Source organism: Mastigoproctus giganteus, chromosome 3 (assembly GCF_048544385.1).
Source record: "Mastigoproctus giganteus isolate SK-2022 chromosome 3, ASM4854438v1, whole genome shotgun sequence".
Taxonomy (NCBI): domain Eukaryota; kingdom Metazoa; phylum Arthropoda; class Arachnida; order Uropygi; family Thelyphonidae; genus Mastigoproctus; species Mastigoproctus giganteus.
In genome coordinates, this window is record NC_143577.1 from 5,414,792 (window position 1) to 5,431,877 (window position 17,086).

Below are 17,086 nucleotides of genomic sequence, written 5' to 3' on the forward strand. Positions count from 1 at the left end.
TATGAACTGTGAGCTGGCAGACATGCACCTAGTGTATGGATTAGCAGAGAGCAATGGACGAGCCACTCAACAAATTTAAGGAGAACGTTTCACAGACAGACATGTATCGAACCACCGTTTGTTTGCATGTGTGCAATTATGGGTCATTTAGAGGTAACAGGAGTAGTGCGGGCAGACCACGTATGACGCGAACTCCCACCATGGAAGAAAGTGTGTTGAATGCCGTCCAGAATAATCCTACTTACTGCCGTTGCCTCTGCCCTAGGAGTGTCTCGTTGCAGTGTACAGCGTGTCTGGCACGACGATTCCTTACACCCCTTTCATCTCCAAAGGGTTCAGTTACTGCTCCCCCAAGATCATCCTGCACATGTAGCTTTTGCACAGTGGTTTCTCCAAGAAAGTGTTCAAGACTTGAATTTTCCAGCCTATGTTTTGTTGACGAATGAGGCTTATTTCACTCAGGAAGGCTTATTCAATCAGCACAATGCTCATGTGTGGGCTCACGACAAACCACACGGTGTGCGTCCCCATGTGGCACAACATCGCTTTGCAACGCAATAAATGTGTGGGCAGGAATGGTTGGTGGCTGATTAGTCGGCCCATACCTGTTACCATCCCGTATGAACTCCGCTAAATATCGGATCTTTCTTGAACAAGTTCTACCAGGGACAATGTTCCAGCAAATGTGGGACACAACATTTGGTTTCAACGTGACGGGACACCTGCCCATTATGGAAGGTGTGTTCGTGACCATTTGAACAGGCGTTTTGGGCGTCGATAGATTGGCCATGGTGGACCCTTTGTCTGGCCCCCATGCTCACCTGATTTATCGAGCCTTGATTTCTTTCTGTGGGGGCCCTCAAATCTATCGTGTATGAATCGCCTGTGGAGACGGAAATGGATCTCATGGCGAGACTCTTCTGCGCTACTGCTACTGTCAAAGAAACTCCAGGTGTGTTCGACCATGTCCGCCAGTCCATGATGCATCAGTGTCGCATATGCATCACATCTCATGGTGGAACCTTCGAGCATCTGTTGTAACATCATGAAATGCATCCATCTCATACTCCATTGTTAATATTATGTCAAATAAATTTTTGCCACTAATTACTGTCTTGTGTCATTTCTGCTTCTTGTGCCTCTGCTACTACTTTCCCCGTAATTTTTCCGATTATGGGTTCCTATGCGATTCACATTCCTTTAGATGTTACCTACCTCCCCTAAACGTTTGTACCGACACCCTGTATAATATCAGTGTAAATACACCATACGTTTAGCTACATAAGTAGTGTAACAGCATCGTTTGATTTTATCTCATATTGTGGCTACCCCCCACCAATGAGTGAGCCAACAAGCTCTGAAACATGTCTGGGTGGTGGTGCCCACTGAGAATAAATAACAGTAGTCTCCTCTACTAGAGGGCACCTCAGTAGCCAAGTGGGCAGGAGCAGCAGTGCGTAGCACACGCTTCTTGATTAGACCGGGGTTCAAGCCCGTGACCACCAAATACAGAGGATACGTAAAGGTCAGGGAATGACCACCGCATATCCCCAGAGCAATATGGCCTTAGTTACTAATGCTCCTAAAAACCAAATAACAACAACAACCTCTACTAGAGAAGCATTATTTATTCAAAGTAGTGCAATGCCTGGTATCTCGTTGTTGAAGGGAGCCACAATATGAGATAAAAATCAAATGATGCCATTACACTACTTATGTAGTTGAACTTATGGGTAAATTATGGTGTATTTACGGCGATATTATATAAGTCACAAATTATGAATGGTCCAAACAATTTGAGAGAACGGTTTGTAATTTTATTATTCTGTCAGTAATTTTTTTTTTTTAATTGAAAATTCATTGCTGGATCATTTACAGATCAGAAAAATATTATAATAGGAATTTCCACCATCACTCAGAACTCTTCAACTTCCTTTCTTTGAAATTCGATGGTCTTACTTTCCTAATACAGAGGGTCACGTTATCGTGGTTCACTTTTCGAATTACTGGGTCAGACTGCCCAGAACAAAGATGCAGTAACTTAAATCGTTTCTGCATGCAAACCACTGTTCTGAATAGGTTTAACAGAGTGTTGATGAAAATTTGCCCTTTTTCGTTTGTGATGATTCAATTACTTTGAGTAGGTCACTAATTTTTTTTTTTTTTTTTTTTTCGTTTATGAAAATTCATAAACGAAAGCAGATAAGAATACGGTTAAGAAAAAAGATTTCTTTGTATTTTTCTTTTAAAGCCGATGGTCACTCAGACCATGGATGCTGACAGCATGGGGCAAGATCATGCAAAGTGCACCAGGAACATTCGAAGTCCAAAAGTGGTGCAAGTTTACTGGATATCGAAGTAATTTGAAACATTAAAACAATACGTCCTTTCTCCCGCCAATCACGAAACGTTGGCTCAGCTGTACACGTAAATCAGTCAAACTTAAATTAATTGAAAGAATGCATTTTCTTTTTCCCACCCAAAAATTTATTCCCATTTCACACATGCACCCCCCTTGCAAAATATCCTGCCAGCACCCGTGACTCTAATGCCATCCAACCTGACAGTGTGACGGAGGAGAAGTCGAAATGGAAAGAGACAGTGGTGGTTAAAATATCCTACTTTTTCAAATCTTACAAAAACATATAACCATGAGAACATATTGCTATGGCCCCTACCAGGTCCCGTGCAAGTGAGGGGCCCTGAAGCTTAAGATTCACTGTAAATCCAGGGGCTGACATCTGGTGAGCATGGGCTTGGCACACCCAGGGTCCTCAGCTGGATATCATCATTCTTCCCTTTCTTGGTGATTCCTTTTTACTTCTCTCTCTCTCTCTCTCTCTCTCTCTCTCAGGGTAATAGGGAATTTTTTTTTTTTTTTTTTGGCCGGTGCAGCATAAGCCTCAGGCTTTCTTGCACCATATGGCTAATAATAATAAATCTGTCTCTGCATACTTCTATTATTCTTTCCTTTTATAATTTTCTTATATACACGTGTATTTCATAAACCTGTTTGTTCCGTGTGTTCTATTGCCAAATGTTTGGAAATGATATATTATTGCATTTTTTTATGATTAATATTATTATTTACTTGCTTTCCTAATATTCAAATAAAGATAATAATCAGTAAAACATTGATCAATCAATAAAACACGTGTTCCTGGTCTATCTAAAAAAACGAAGAAAAGAACATCCAAACACCTGATCGCCACCCCCTTACGATGATATCTAGATACGCTGGTGCCATTAGACCCCAAACACACTTTACACTTTAATCAATATAGAGATATAAGTAGCAATAGTTTCACGCTCTTCTGTTTAAGAAGACTTTTGTTTTTAGTTTAATCATAAATGAAATAAAATTATTTACAGGAAAACTTAACAAAATTTTTTTAGTTTAATATATACATGCTCCAGAACAGTAATGTGCTAGAAAGGCATATGAAAATATATACAGTACTGTACAAATATAAACCGCGTTATCTCAAAATAACGGTCGGAGAGGGATTAGTAATTGGCAGCTGCAACGTTAGGAAACACGAAGTGGATACTGTCCAATTCGGAAAACATCATGTGTTTTTTGTATTCATATTAAAGTATGAATTTCTTTGTACTACGTGGCCCTCAACCAAGAACGGGAAGCAGTAAAGCAGATTATTTGTTACGGCCTCGAAATATTGAAGGCTCCAGGGAAATAAATATATATTTTGTGTCCCCCATATTTTGTGGGGTATCAGACAAAAATGTGCGCCAGAGTTCCAAATAACCCCACAGTCACAAAAAAAAAACAAAAAAAAAAGTTGGACACCAACGAATGATGTACTATGTAATTTTTTAACCTTTTCCCACTACGGGCCCCCATTCAACTGAACACATTAAAATAATATAAATATCCTTAATTTATTATTATGAAAGTGTTAATAACATCTGTTCGGACATACATATACATTATATTGCCCAAGGACACGTTTGTTATGGAGCGTTTACATCTGAATACAGGTATCAGAACTTGTATACATGTTCCGCGATTTTTGCTGATATATGCATGAAGTATGAACTATAGTACTGTATTAACATTTTCAGAAACAAATCTATGGCAAAAAAAAAAAAAAATCGGTGACAACTGCCAAAGGACGAATAAAGTTTCTAAGAGCTTGTTTTAATGAAATCTCATAAAAGAAAACTTGAATTTAATTGTACACAGTGTGTCAAAGATTCGAATAAAACAGAACACGAATAGCTTCTCTGTTCTGAATAAATAAAATACAATACACAAAGCAATTAGTAATAAGATGATTTATATAAAAAAAAAAAAAAATTCGTTTTTGCGCATCTGACACATTGCCATTCATTTTCCCAATCAGCGCATGGCAACAAACATTAAGTCCAGTGCTGAAGTTACAATATACGGTATAGCCTATATGATATATAATAAAATAAATAAATAATAATGATTTCCCGATTTTTACTGATCCGATTTCAATGAAATTTGGAATTACTCTACAAATCTTTCTAGAAAAAACCCAAATATAAAATTTCATAAAAAACTACCTACTATGAATAGAATTATTACATGCGGACGGACAGACATAGTGAAGACCCTTGTCACTTTATGTACATATACAGGGTGTTTCAGTTAAACGTTTCAGAACTTCTAAGAGGGGTAGGGTACATCCTGACAACTCGAAATCATATAGCAATGTGGGGTCGGAAATGCTTTCCTGAAGCGGTGTTGTACACAGAAGCACCATAAAAAGAAAAGAGACCGTAAGTGAGAAATCGTTTTAATAATACATGAAAAGAAGCAAAAGGTACATGGATTAAAGTAAGTGTTCGAAGTTTCTTCAACCTCTTATTGCTTTCGCACAGTGGTACCTTGGAAAATGTGCTACAAATCCCCTTTTTCCTGCTGAAGTGTTGTTTTCCGATGAGGCATCCTTCACAAGGGAAGGAATTTTCAACACGCATAACGACCATATCTGGGCGGTCGAGAACCCGCATGCAATACGACGTCGTGCAGCACAGATTCGATTTTCGGTCAATGTATGGGCCGGTATTATGGGAGATCACCTCATCGGACCTTACCTGTTACCGTGTCGTCTAACCGAACCTATCTACTTGATCTTTCTGCAGCAAGTATTGCCACAACTTTTGAGAGATGAACAGATTTCTGCATCGACGCAACAGACAATGTGGTTCCAACACGATGGAGCCCCTGCCCATTATAGCGGAGATGTTCGTAACTACCTGGATGTCACATTTGGTCAACAGTGGATCGGACGTGGTGGTCCCGTGCGTTGGCCTGCTCGGTCACCCGACCTATCATGTCTTGATTTTTATTTCTGGGGTCATATGAAATCGCTAGTTTATGACACCCCTGTTGACAATGCTGAGGAGCTGGTTGCAAGAATCGCAGTAGCTGCCGAAGAAATTCGAAATTCGCCTGGAGTATTCCAGAATGTTCGGATGTCCATGCGTCGGAGATGTGAGGCGTGCATTGTAGCCCGTGGAAGAAACTTCGAACACTTACTTTAATCCATGTACCTTTTGCTTCTTTTCATGTATTATTAAAACGATTTCTCACTTACGGTCTCTTTTCTTTATGGTGCTTCTGTGTACAACACCGCTTCAGGAAAGCATTTCCGACCCCACATTGCTATATGATTTCGAGTTGTCAGGATGTACCCTACCCCTCTTAGAAGTTCTGAAACGTTTAACTGAAACACCCTGTATATACTAAAGCGCCTCGTTATAAAGTGACGTTTTACTCTGACTATACACTTTTGTACCACGATTACTTTTAGCACATAAAGCGAAACATAAATGGGAGAAAATTCCGTTCCTCGAAAAATCTGATGAAATGAAGGAAATTCTCATTGGTAAAATTCTGCGACTTTCCTGTATATGCTAAAATCACGATATCCACCGCTTATCTAGAAAAGTCAACGCGCGAAACATCTCGTCATAAATTTATGTGAGCATTTGTGTAAGCTGATGTATCTCGACTATATCTCAAACAAGTTCTGTTACACGTATCTAGATGTAAACGGAGGTTTACAAATATAAATAAAACTAACATGTTTTTTTAAAATATGGATCAACTTACTGATTTTTGATTGATGCACCGACCACTTGTTCGTTGCTTGCGAATCACACGATTAAGAACGCACTGTCATATGTAGCAATGAAAGTCATAAAGGAAAGGGGGGAAATAATGTGTTAAATATGAACATTGTCATACCCAACCCAGCGGGATCTTCTCCAGGCAATAAGCGAGATAGAACTGCATGGAGAGACCTGTAATAGGCGGAAGTTACAGTGAGCGCTTATTACAGGCACCTCGTAAAGTATATTCAATGGAAATTGCTTAGGGACGCCAACGTGCCTAAAGCCGTCCCTGCAGGATAGCTTGGAATAGCCATGAATCAATAAACAATCCATTCAAAATGAACTTCCTACTGTTTCGTTCTTTCAACAGTTTGCATAATGATCAGAAGTTGGGCTACGTTGACCGTACTAAGAATTATACGGGTCGTTGATCTCCTAAGTGGTGGAGACATGCATAGAACAGGAGCTCCAAACATATTCTTGCAAACACCCGCTAGAAACTTCATCCAACTTAATCATGCCCATCAGTCTCTAATTCAAGGACCAACCAATACGTCGCCTTGAATTCTGTGTATCGGATTTACCAGAGGGAAGGCTTGAGGTGCATGAGCTTCCACCATCATTTACTTTATCAGTTCCCGATCATTATGAATTACGTACCGTATATATAATTTTTTTGGGAGGAAGGAGCTCAAACGACAAGCAACAGGCAAAAATGTAGTAAAATCTTATTGTCCCTTGCCCAGCAGCACTCCGAAAGGCAAACGACTCGCAATTGAGTTGCTTAATATAACAATAAAAACAAACAGTAAATAACCCCGTGGAGGAAATAATTATGTTAAAAAAGCTAATTATTTCGCGCAGTTGGTTAATCGAAGTTTAATTACTCTCATAAAGGAAGTTAATCATGCGCGATTTCGTATGTAGGCTACTACCCCGCGAAGTCCAAACAGGAAAACCTCGCGGAAGAGTTTTCAAGGGCTGTCGTGGCTCCACACAGGTGAACTACGGATTGAACACCTTTCACCTCACATGGTGTACCGATAAATCCGTAATATTGCGATAAATTAACACTAAACTAGGATTGACACATCATTCCTGATGATATAACCCAATTAACCTCGTTAAATTGGTGATGTCAAGGTCCTCACAAACTGCTTAAAATGTTTCATTGTTAAGATAAATCTACAATGTGAAACCAAGGTATGCGTTTCTGTTACCTGTTTGTCACGTCGTATGTAAAGGTGACCTTCACTTAGTCGGTTAATCGTATCGAAGTGTCCAGAGCAAATCCCTTTTACGTCACTGGCAACTGAATCGTATGTAACAAGAGGCGAAATCGGATAACCTCTTGCAGAACGCTGCTTCTCATATTCCGTCAAAGTACGAGTGAGAGTCATGAACTCAGCAGGGGTTTCCTGTATTACAGGACCGATCTCTAAATGAATCTCCAAAGGTTAAAGAAATACTTCGAGTACATTGTTTAATTTAATCTGATTAATGGACAGTACAAACGTTCGTTATGAAATTGGAGGCAAAAATTATAGTTTAAAGCTCCAGTTTGTGAAACAAGTGCATGAAGAAAAAGACATCTTCGACAAATGTACAGAAAAGAAGAAAGCTAATGTACAATGTGGTATATAATGTGGATGTGCTAATGTACACTGTGGTATATAATGTGGATGTGCTAATGTACACTGTGGTATATAATGTGGATGTGCTAATGTACACTGTGGTATATAATGTGGACTATGTTTGGTTCTTTAATAATAATAATAGTCTTTAATAATCCCAATTGAGTACATAAGATCAAACGGGAGACCCCCAGAACAGAGACCAGCTGAATCTTCACATATAAGAAAAGATAACAAATCAAGATAGAAATGAGAAATTTAAATGATTAAAGTTAACAGAAAGAACAATTCACATTTTTATATGAATTTACCTGTATTCTTTGATCACTGGTCTGCATCAAGGTCAAGGTTAAGTAATTTCCTGTACTACTACAAACTTTGGTGAGCTGCGATCAAATTTTGTTTGATGAGGTTTGAAGTTAACTCGGATGCGTTTCGGAAAAAATTCTGATGGAACCCGAATTACAACAAAATTCCAGATGTTAAGGAGGTTTAAATCTGCTATCGTTTGTTTCACCATGAAAGTAATCTTACTTATTGCAAAAATGTGTGCAAGAGGAAGAGAAGGTTAACTCCTCTCGGCGGATATCACCACCCAGACGGCACCACTTCGAAGCTTGTTTGTATATGTGTGGGATAATAACTCTACTGTCTACTTGTCCCTATTATACTTAGAAAAGCAAAAGGTAGAGGGGGGAAGTTATAGTAGGAGAGGTACAAGAAGAAAAGAAACGGTGTAGAAGAATGAAAGGGACGGTAACTCCTTCAATGCACACCACTCAAAAACTCAAACTCCACGAATAGGCAACGCTACCCCAGTGGGAAAGACGTGTTGTTACCTATTCTCGGAAACTCTGTGATTATCAGACTCCCCCTGGTGACCGTTTTAGGGCTGTTGTCCTATCATCGGTGGGTGGGCAGGTACCCTGTTGTTGCAATAGTGACAACCCAGTTATGAAGTATAAGTCCACAATATGAGAGATGCCTGATGGTGTGTAATAATATAAACTTTATTACAGGAGCAATGCAGACAAGCTACCAGGACAGCTCATGGGATTTTGTCAATGATATACAGGAATTTTGCTCGCAGGGATAAGGAGGTAATTATCCCTTTGTATAAAGCAATGGTCAGGTTACATAATAATAATAATAATAAATCTTTATTTGTCCTACCAAATTTAAAATATAGGTGTACATTGGTAAGTGACAAATTCCCTTCACGGCAGAAAATGCCAGGGGATTACCATAAAATGTGAATAAAAGAATGTCTAAAATATACAAGAAAGGTTAAATATACACGAAAAGATGACATTTAAACTGCATTACTCTTCACTACATTTCTGTCTAGAGTCCTGGCAATTGTAATGCAAAAGTTTATCTTAACATCACATCCACTGATCAACTTGTGCGAGATATACATTATTCAATTGCGTACACACAGTTCTTGACAGAAATTCACACAACTACTAGGCAACAGTAGCCTCAGCGAGCCACACTGCGGTTTGTTTCCTATATTTCAGATCTTCTATGAGCCTTAGTAGGTCAATTCCGATATGTGTTAGGCACTGAATTCATTCTAACGCACTGGCGGGTATAAACCTGTCGGCCATCTTCAGTCTGTTGGTCTTCATTCTCAAGGATTTTGTGCCTCTTAATGCAAATGGCGGAATGTGCCACTCACAAAGCTGCCAGAAGCATGGTGATGATATCGTGCCAGTCATCATTTTGATTGTAGTTATTAATCGTTTCCAGGCAATGATGTCTGGTAAACGCTGCAGTTTAAGCTGTTCAGAGAGCTGCGTGGTCCTTAACTGTTGAGGGAGATGGTGCTTATGGTTTGCCCACTTCAGCAGCCAGAATTCACTCGCATATATTCTCGTAATGTGGCTGCAGCCCACAATTCTGCGCCATACAAAATGGCCAAATACACTGTGGTTCTTAAATATCGTGGGGTTCACGTGCAAGAGGTGCTCTTTTGTTGCCCAACGTAAGTAGTTCATTTTCTTTACAATCAGGTCAATATGAGACTTGAACGTAAGTTTCGTATCAAATGTTACTCCCAGATCTCTATGCGTCTCAACAACTGGGATCCATTCATTAAGTTTCGGGTGTACGAGCGTAGGCGATTTTTTGAGCGAGTACACCATGATTACAGTCTTCTGCGGATTTAGGGCCAAGCCAAATTTGTCTAAGTACACGAATAAGTTCAGAAGCTTATAATTAATCTGCTCACACAATGCCCTATTGTTCATGGACGGTTGGATGGGTGTCAGGATCTTAATATCGTCTGCATAAGTGCATACATCATTCCTACCGTTGCAGAACGGGATCATCATGGCGGTAAAGAGAAGTCCAGATAAAACTCCACCCTGTGGAACTCCTACATGGGGTTGGCGTTGGAGGATCTGACTATCTTGAGTACTGCATACAAGTCTGGAGGCCTCATTTTAGACAGGATGTAGAGCTGTTGGAACAAGCATAGAGAAGGGCAATGAGATTGGTAAGGGGAACAAAGAAGTGCGTTTACCATTAAAGGCTTCAGTTCTGCAAATTGCAGCATCTGGAATCAAGGCACCTACTAGGTGATCTGATTGAGGTGTTCAAGGATTTGAATGGTTTGAGCAAAGTCAGTGCTGATGAGATTCTTCCTCTTGCTCAGATTACACAGGTAATGGGGCTTAAATTCATGTTGAGGAAAAACGGTTGCAGAATAGATGTAGAATATAATCAATACTTTGTTCTTGAATTTATTTAAACGATCAACTTCCATCTGTTGTTGTTATGGAAGTTGATCGTTTAAATAAATTCAAGGACAAAGTATCGAAGTAAATGAATAGATGAAATGGGAGTTTTATTTTTTTGGCTGATGCTGTATAAGTTTGCTTTCTTGCATCATTTGCCACTGCCTGCTAATGCTAACTTGCAATTTTATGAAGATCGGTATGTCGGGCTACGCGCCAATATCAACGATGTCTGGACTGTCCACAATCATGAGGTAAATAGGCTAATGACGTTGAAAAATATACTTATAGTGAAGCTATTGCAGATAAGATGAGAGAGAGAGAGAGAGAGAGAGAGAGAGAGAGAGAGAGAGAGAGAGAGAGAGAGAGAGAGACAAGCCTTTTAGCGAAGATTCTGTTTATTAACGCGATTATTTCCTTTATATGATCTTTTACAGGACTCATAATTTCAGTCAGTTATTAGAAAAGGTAATCAAGACTATCAAAAACTCAGATGGCAGTATCTCTGTTTACGAATCAATAATTGACTAGTATCATGAAGAAAATTAATACTACAAAATGCCCAGGGATGGACTTAATAGAAAATATATTTATAGCAAGAATTTTTAATTTTTCTACCACATGTTGTGTTGCTTATATACAATGTACAATAAACGTGTGCGAAGGACTTTTCCCCTCAAGAGTGGAAAATAGCTATATTTAAACTTCTTAGGAAGCCTGATAAACCTGTATTAGAACCCAAATCTTATCTACCAGTTGCACTTTGTCCAATCTTGGCAAGATTCTTGAACGGTCGACGGCTATCATCTTTCTGATCTTTTGGTACTCAGTAAGAATTCCCTAAAACGATATGGCTTTTTCACCGTTTAAATCCAGTGATTTAGAATCACATATTGAAAGTTCTTCATTTAAATATGAACTTGCTATCTATATGAACTTTGAGAGGGAATTCGACTCACTATGGTGGGAGGTTGCTCTCGCTCAGTTGCATAGTGCAGATTGTCCCATCAAGTTATATAAACTGTTTAGGGGGAATTTTTCTGACAGGTATGTGTTTGTTAAATCAACATATTTTCAGGTTAAAAACAACTTTTTCGACAGAGCCCCCCAGACAGTGGTGTATCCAGATATCATCGTAACGGGGGGCATGGCGACCATGTCCAGGTGTCATCGTAAGGGGAAGGGGGCATGCTGACCAGTGAGTTTTTTTAGAAACCAGGAGGCGTTCAAAAAAAATTAGGGTTAAAGAGGGGCATATGCCCCTTCTTCCCACCCCTGAATACGCCCCTGCCCCCAGGGTTCGGTACCGGGAACTCTCATTTGGAATCTTGTATTACAGAATTGGCTTCCCGAACATTTCAAAACTATCATGTAATAGCCTTCGCAGATGACCTTACTATAAAAGTTGCTGGTAGATCTCGATCGAATCTGGAACAAAATAATGTTTTATCAGATTTATATTCTTGGGCCCAAGACTTTAAACTCACTATAAGTACAACAAAGACAAAAATGATGTTATTTAGAACTCAACTGGATATAGTATCAGTATTAGTAATGGCCGCATGGTGCAAGAAAGCCTATGGCTTATGCTGCACCAGCCAAAAAAAAAAAAAAAAAAAAAAAAAAATCCGAACAAAACAATGATAAAGACAAAAAAAAAATAACAATAATTAATAAAAAAAAAGGAAATTAAACCTATCATCCTATGCGCTTCCCTTACCTGAAAGTACTAACCAGATGACCTTTGAATTTCCCCAAACTATCGGCCTCTACCACCCATGAAGGCAACTTATTCCAGTAATTTATAACTCGCTGGCTAAAATAAAACTTCCTGCAGTCCAATCTAAACATTTCCCCCCGTAACTTGAATTTATGTCCCCTAGTTCTAACATCATTTATAACCTTGAAAATTTAGTTCTCGTTCATTTTACTGATGCCTCTCAGAGCCTTAAACACTCAATCAAATCTCCTCTAAGGTGTCTAGTTTCCAAACTCTGCAACCCACATATTCGAAGTCTTTCTTCATAAGGACGCCCTTTTGCCGATCTCACCAGGCGAGTTACCCGTCTTTGCACCCTTTCAAGAAGCTCGATGTCTTTCTTTAGGTGCGGTCTCCATACTTGAACACAGTATTCCAAGTGTGGTCTAACAAAAGCCTTATATAATGGGATTATCACGTCCCTATCTCTACTTGCAAAAGTTCGATAGATTATCGATAGGACACCATGGGCCTTCCTTGCAACCTGTTTACAATGCTCAGAGAATTTCATGTCTGACCGTATCGTAACACCCAAGTCCCTTTCCTCCAGTACTGGGTTTAGTTGAATTCCACCAGGTGAATAAGTTATTTTTGGATTACTGTTTCCCAGGTGTAATACCTTACACTTTCTTGGATTAAAGCATATTAACCGTCCTCCAGGGATTATATTAAATGGAAGCCAATTACATATGGTTGTGGAGACCAAATATTTGAGAGTTGTTATAGACCACAAATTGTCATTCTATCCGCATTTAATGTACTTAAATAAGAATTTTTCTGGCTCCATTAATACGCATTTCAAAATCTGATTGGGGACTTTCGTATAAGACATTATTTCCACATTACAAAGCAGTTTTTCTCCCTATGGCCATGTTTGCAGGCGGGGCGTGGTTTAATAGAACTCGGATTGGGAAGTTTCAGACTAGAATTCTTGTATCTTAAGCAGGAGAACGCACAATTCTCTTACGTATCTTAAGTATGCAGAACGGTTTCTAGTGTCGTTATCCAGGTAGTGGTTTAGTGGTTGCATTTATTCCTTCCTTATTTATCGAGGTATGTGCTATCGCATAAAGAGACAGATACCTACCATAATATATGATATTGGGATTAATATTAATAATAATGTAAAAAGAGAAAAATTACGTTGTCTAAATAAGAAAATAAACTTATGGAAGGCGAGATGGGATACCGTCAAGTGACTAAATAGTTCATTCCTGATGTTACATTGTTATTAAATAAGAATGTTAAAAACTGGTTTATACACACCTCGGAATCTCTGTTTTTAATTAATAACGGGACATTGTTCCATGAATGATAAATTGTATGCATTGGGTCTGCTAATTGTAGATTTGTGTATGTGGGGAGCCAAGGAAAGTTGGAATCATATATTGTAATCATATAATTGTAATATCTATAACAATCTCAGGAAGGTTCTTAGAGATAATATTGGGAGCTTGATACCCGAACAAGAAATTCTATTTTTATGTGGTCCAACAATTTTTAAATTATTTCAGGATTTTTCTAAAGCTGTTTTTGAATTGTCGCTCTTTAGGAAACTGTTGCTCTTTAGGAAATCTTTATTTTGGGGTTACCTTGACTGTATCTGGGATGTCCTGTGTGTTTGTAAGAGAGAGATGCGTTTTTTTTTGTTTTTTTCTGCCTTATAATTTGAGACTGTGTCTATACAAGATGAAAATGGCCAACCTTCCCACGGTGTAGACGAGTACTCAGAAGCAGTTTTCCAGGTGATTACTGCTTCTGGACAGCTAAGCACAACACAGCACACACTACTAAACGTCAGGGCCCATTTTTACAGTCTGTTTAATTTACATGAAATGAGGCGAATTTGAACTGAAGTTCTAGGAGCCGCCCATTACAATAACTCTTACCCACAGGTATTAAAGACATTCACGTTGTAAAAACTAAGCAGCCAATTTTACAACTTGGCTGCTCAGTTTTCAAACCCTTTTCTACAGATATTGTATTTCAATGAGCAGAGGTCTTTGGAATCCGTTATTCTACCTCTTCTTTCATTTATTATTAAAAATAATAATAATAATAATTAAACTGTTTATTTTAAAAAGACAACCCGTCCCACTCCAGACTGCAAGTTTTAACATCAAATTACATTAGACGCGATTTAGATTACTGTAGAGTCCCAAGTTCTCTGTTGATCGTATTATTAAGTCAGTGCTCTGATGATTCGTTCACTGATGGCAAAATCTAGAACACAAAACAGTTCCAATTTTTTCAGCTGCACCTCGAACGGCACTTTGGCCTCTTTTCGTGGTTTACTGTCAAACTCCGCTTAATTGAAGTACAACAAAATAAAGTTTCTTTTTCTTCCTTTTTTTTTTTTTTTTTTTCGTTGGGGTGGTGTCCATTTTATTTCAGTATAACTATGTCAAATATAATGGCTCTCTTTATGGGTGCGCCCTTGCACTTAGTTGCATTACGAAAGGAGAAAGGGGGAAGGGAGGAATAATCATATTTTTCAAGTTCCTCTCAATTTTTGAGGGCGGAACATTCACTAGCGAACTACCCTATATCCATCACAGTTCTTCTCTCTCTCATTTGATTAATGTATGTGACATATAAATTTTCAAAAATTTACTTACGAACGTTGTTCCAAAAAAAAACGATAGTATAAAGGAAACAGAAGAGATCTTACTGATTGCCGTTAACTGATGAACACGTTTAGACTGGTTTGCAAGATAGAGGTGAAATAATCATCGGACTGTCCATGCATAAAGTGGGGCAGGGTTATTTCCAATGACTTTTACGAATATTGTGGCAATTTATATATTAAAAATAAAGCGCAGGAAAAATAGAGAAACTTACATATCCAGAAAAAATTAAATACACTAAGTCCAAAAGTGTACTTACAGCCAAGCTTTTATTATTTTTTTTTAAATAAGTGTATACATTTTAAATTAGTGTATAAATCAAAATGTGATTTTAAACCAGAACGTGCAAATCAGGCGAGCTATAAAACTGCGCACTACAACAGCGCCAGTCAATACTAATACAACGTTGAATTTAGAATATTCAGGTGGCTAATCCGAAGGTGATGCAGAACAGTCGCAACAGGTGACCACAGTGTTAAATGTATCATAACATAATTTCACGGTTATTGGAAACATCGGGAGACAAGAGACGTGAGGCAGGTTCAAGGTCGGCCAAGGTCTTGCAACATTCCATGACGAACGTTAAATAAGGAAATAGCAAACACGCAGCGCTGTTTCCAGCTCCTGGCTGCTTCAGAACTACAGCGAGATGGCTCATGGTTTTGTTTCTTCCTAACTCCTTCCCTCCAGATAAGCCCTCTGACGTTGGAAACTATCCAGTCTAGCCACTGTTCTACGTACAGATGAATCGAAATTCAATCTTGAAACTGATTCTCGATGTGATTCTCACAGAGCGATTCGCACTGAAAAGAAATATTATCCTGATTGCAGTCTGATGGTTACAGAGGGCATCGTGATTAACAGACAAACCGATCTCCGCGACCTAGAAGGAAGTACCTTGACTATTCTCCTTCACGATGGTGACACAGTAGCATCCTCCCACAGCGGGCGGAAAAGGCTTGAATTAGAATTTCGAGAGTTGGTTGGTTGTTGTAGGGGTTTTAGTCGCATCAGCGACTTCGACTGTACTGCGCCATATCTATTGTTCGTAAATCGGGGTGTTTTCTGGTCGATTTGTCTGTTTGCTGGATGAAAAAACCGAGTTTCCGGAAGAAAAACCGTGCTACCCTCGCCTGAGACCAACTAACTCAGCCACGTAGTGAAAAAGACTCATAAAAATTCCTCACGTCATTGACAGGAATTTAACTCAAGCCTTTTCCACTCGGTGTGGGGAGGACGGTGATTATACTGTGCTACCCAAGAAGGCCCGCTTCCTGGGATGAAGGTCACCGTAGCCAAGTGGCCAGGCGCGAGGGTACATAAAAACACGTGCTTTGGGTGACCAAGATTCAAGCTCGCGTGACTACTAAATATACTGTTTCTAGCATTTTCTCTGCCATATCGAGTCCTCTGACTGTGCGGTCGTCCTGGAGTATAAACAGAAAATTTATTTATTTATATGTTACTGCTCACAAGCATTTTGTTATCCTCGTGTTAATAACAGCAGGTAAAATAATTCTCAATTCACAACCTTATTATTGTTAAATCATTTGCTATTTTTGTTCACTCACTGAGCTGCCTACTGGCTAAAAAAGGGGAACAGTATTGGGAATACAAATATAATAATTATAGAGCCATAATTAAACGTAAAAATGGGTTGCATTATTGTTAAAAATTTCAGTTTTTATAATACCAACGATATAATTCTGATTCTGTAAAACTAGGATTAAAATAATGATAACAATAACAAAAAACGGAGGTTACTTACTGAATACTCAGGAATAGAATTATTTTCCGGTTCCAGTATCCGAGAAGGTAAAAACTAGCAGCAAAACAAACTTTCCCTTTGCATCACTCCGCGCCTTTCAGGAATCAGCCCTCCCACAAGAATGTCGGCAAGCCAGATTACCCGGACATTACTATCTGCTCGGTCACGTGATGTTCTGGACCAGTTCATTACACCGGGGAAATCAAGTGCAAGATAGGCAACCGTACTGCACACAAAAACTTGCCTTCGATGTTTACGTAGAGGTCAAAACCCACATTACACGTAACTTTTAGTAAAGCCGGTACTTTTCTTATTTTTCTGCTTCTTTCATGATGTCACGCTATTTACGAATGTGATAATTAATATTAAGATATTTCTCCGTTGATATAACAACTTAATTTTTGCGAATAAAACTGAATGAATATTTACATATAAGTTCATGTAAGTTA

The 17,086-nt window shown here is 38.8% G+C and overlaps 1 protein-coding gene across 1 annotated transcript in view; it reads right to left on the bottom strand.

Moving 5' to 3' along the window:
• LOC150087626 (sterol O-acyltransferase 1-like) overlaps positions 1-16,713 on the bottom strand; it is a 115,023-nt gene extending 98,310 nt beyond the window's left edge. Inside the window, exon 1 of the mRNA XM_090369833.1 lies at positions 16,638-16,713. The gene's annotated coding sequence lies outside the window, so the exon portion shown is untranslated. The remainder of the gene's footprint in view (positions 1-16,637) is intronic.
• Positions 16,714-17,086: the final 373 nt, after the last annotated feature.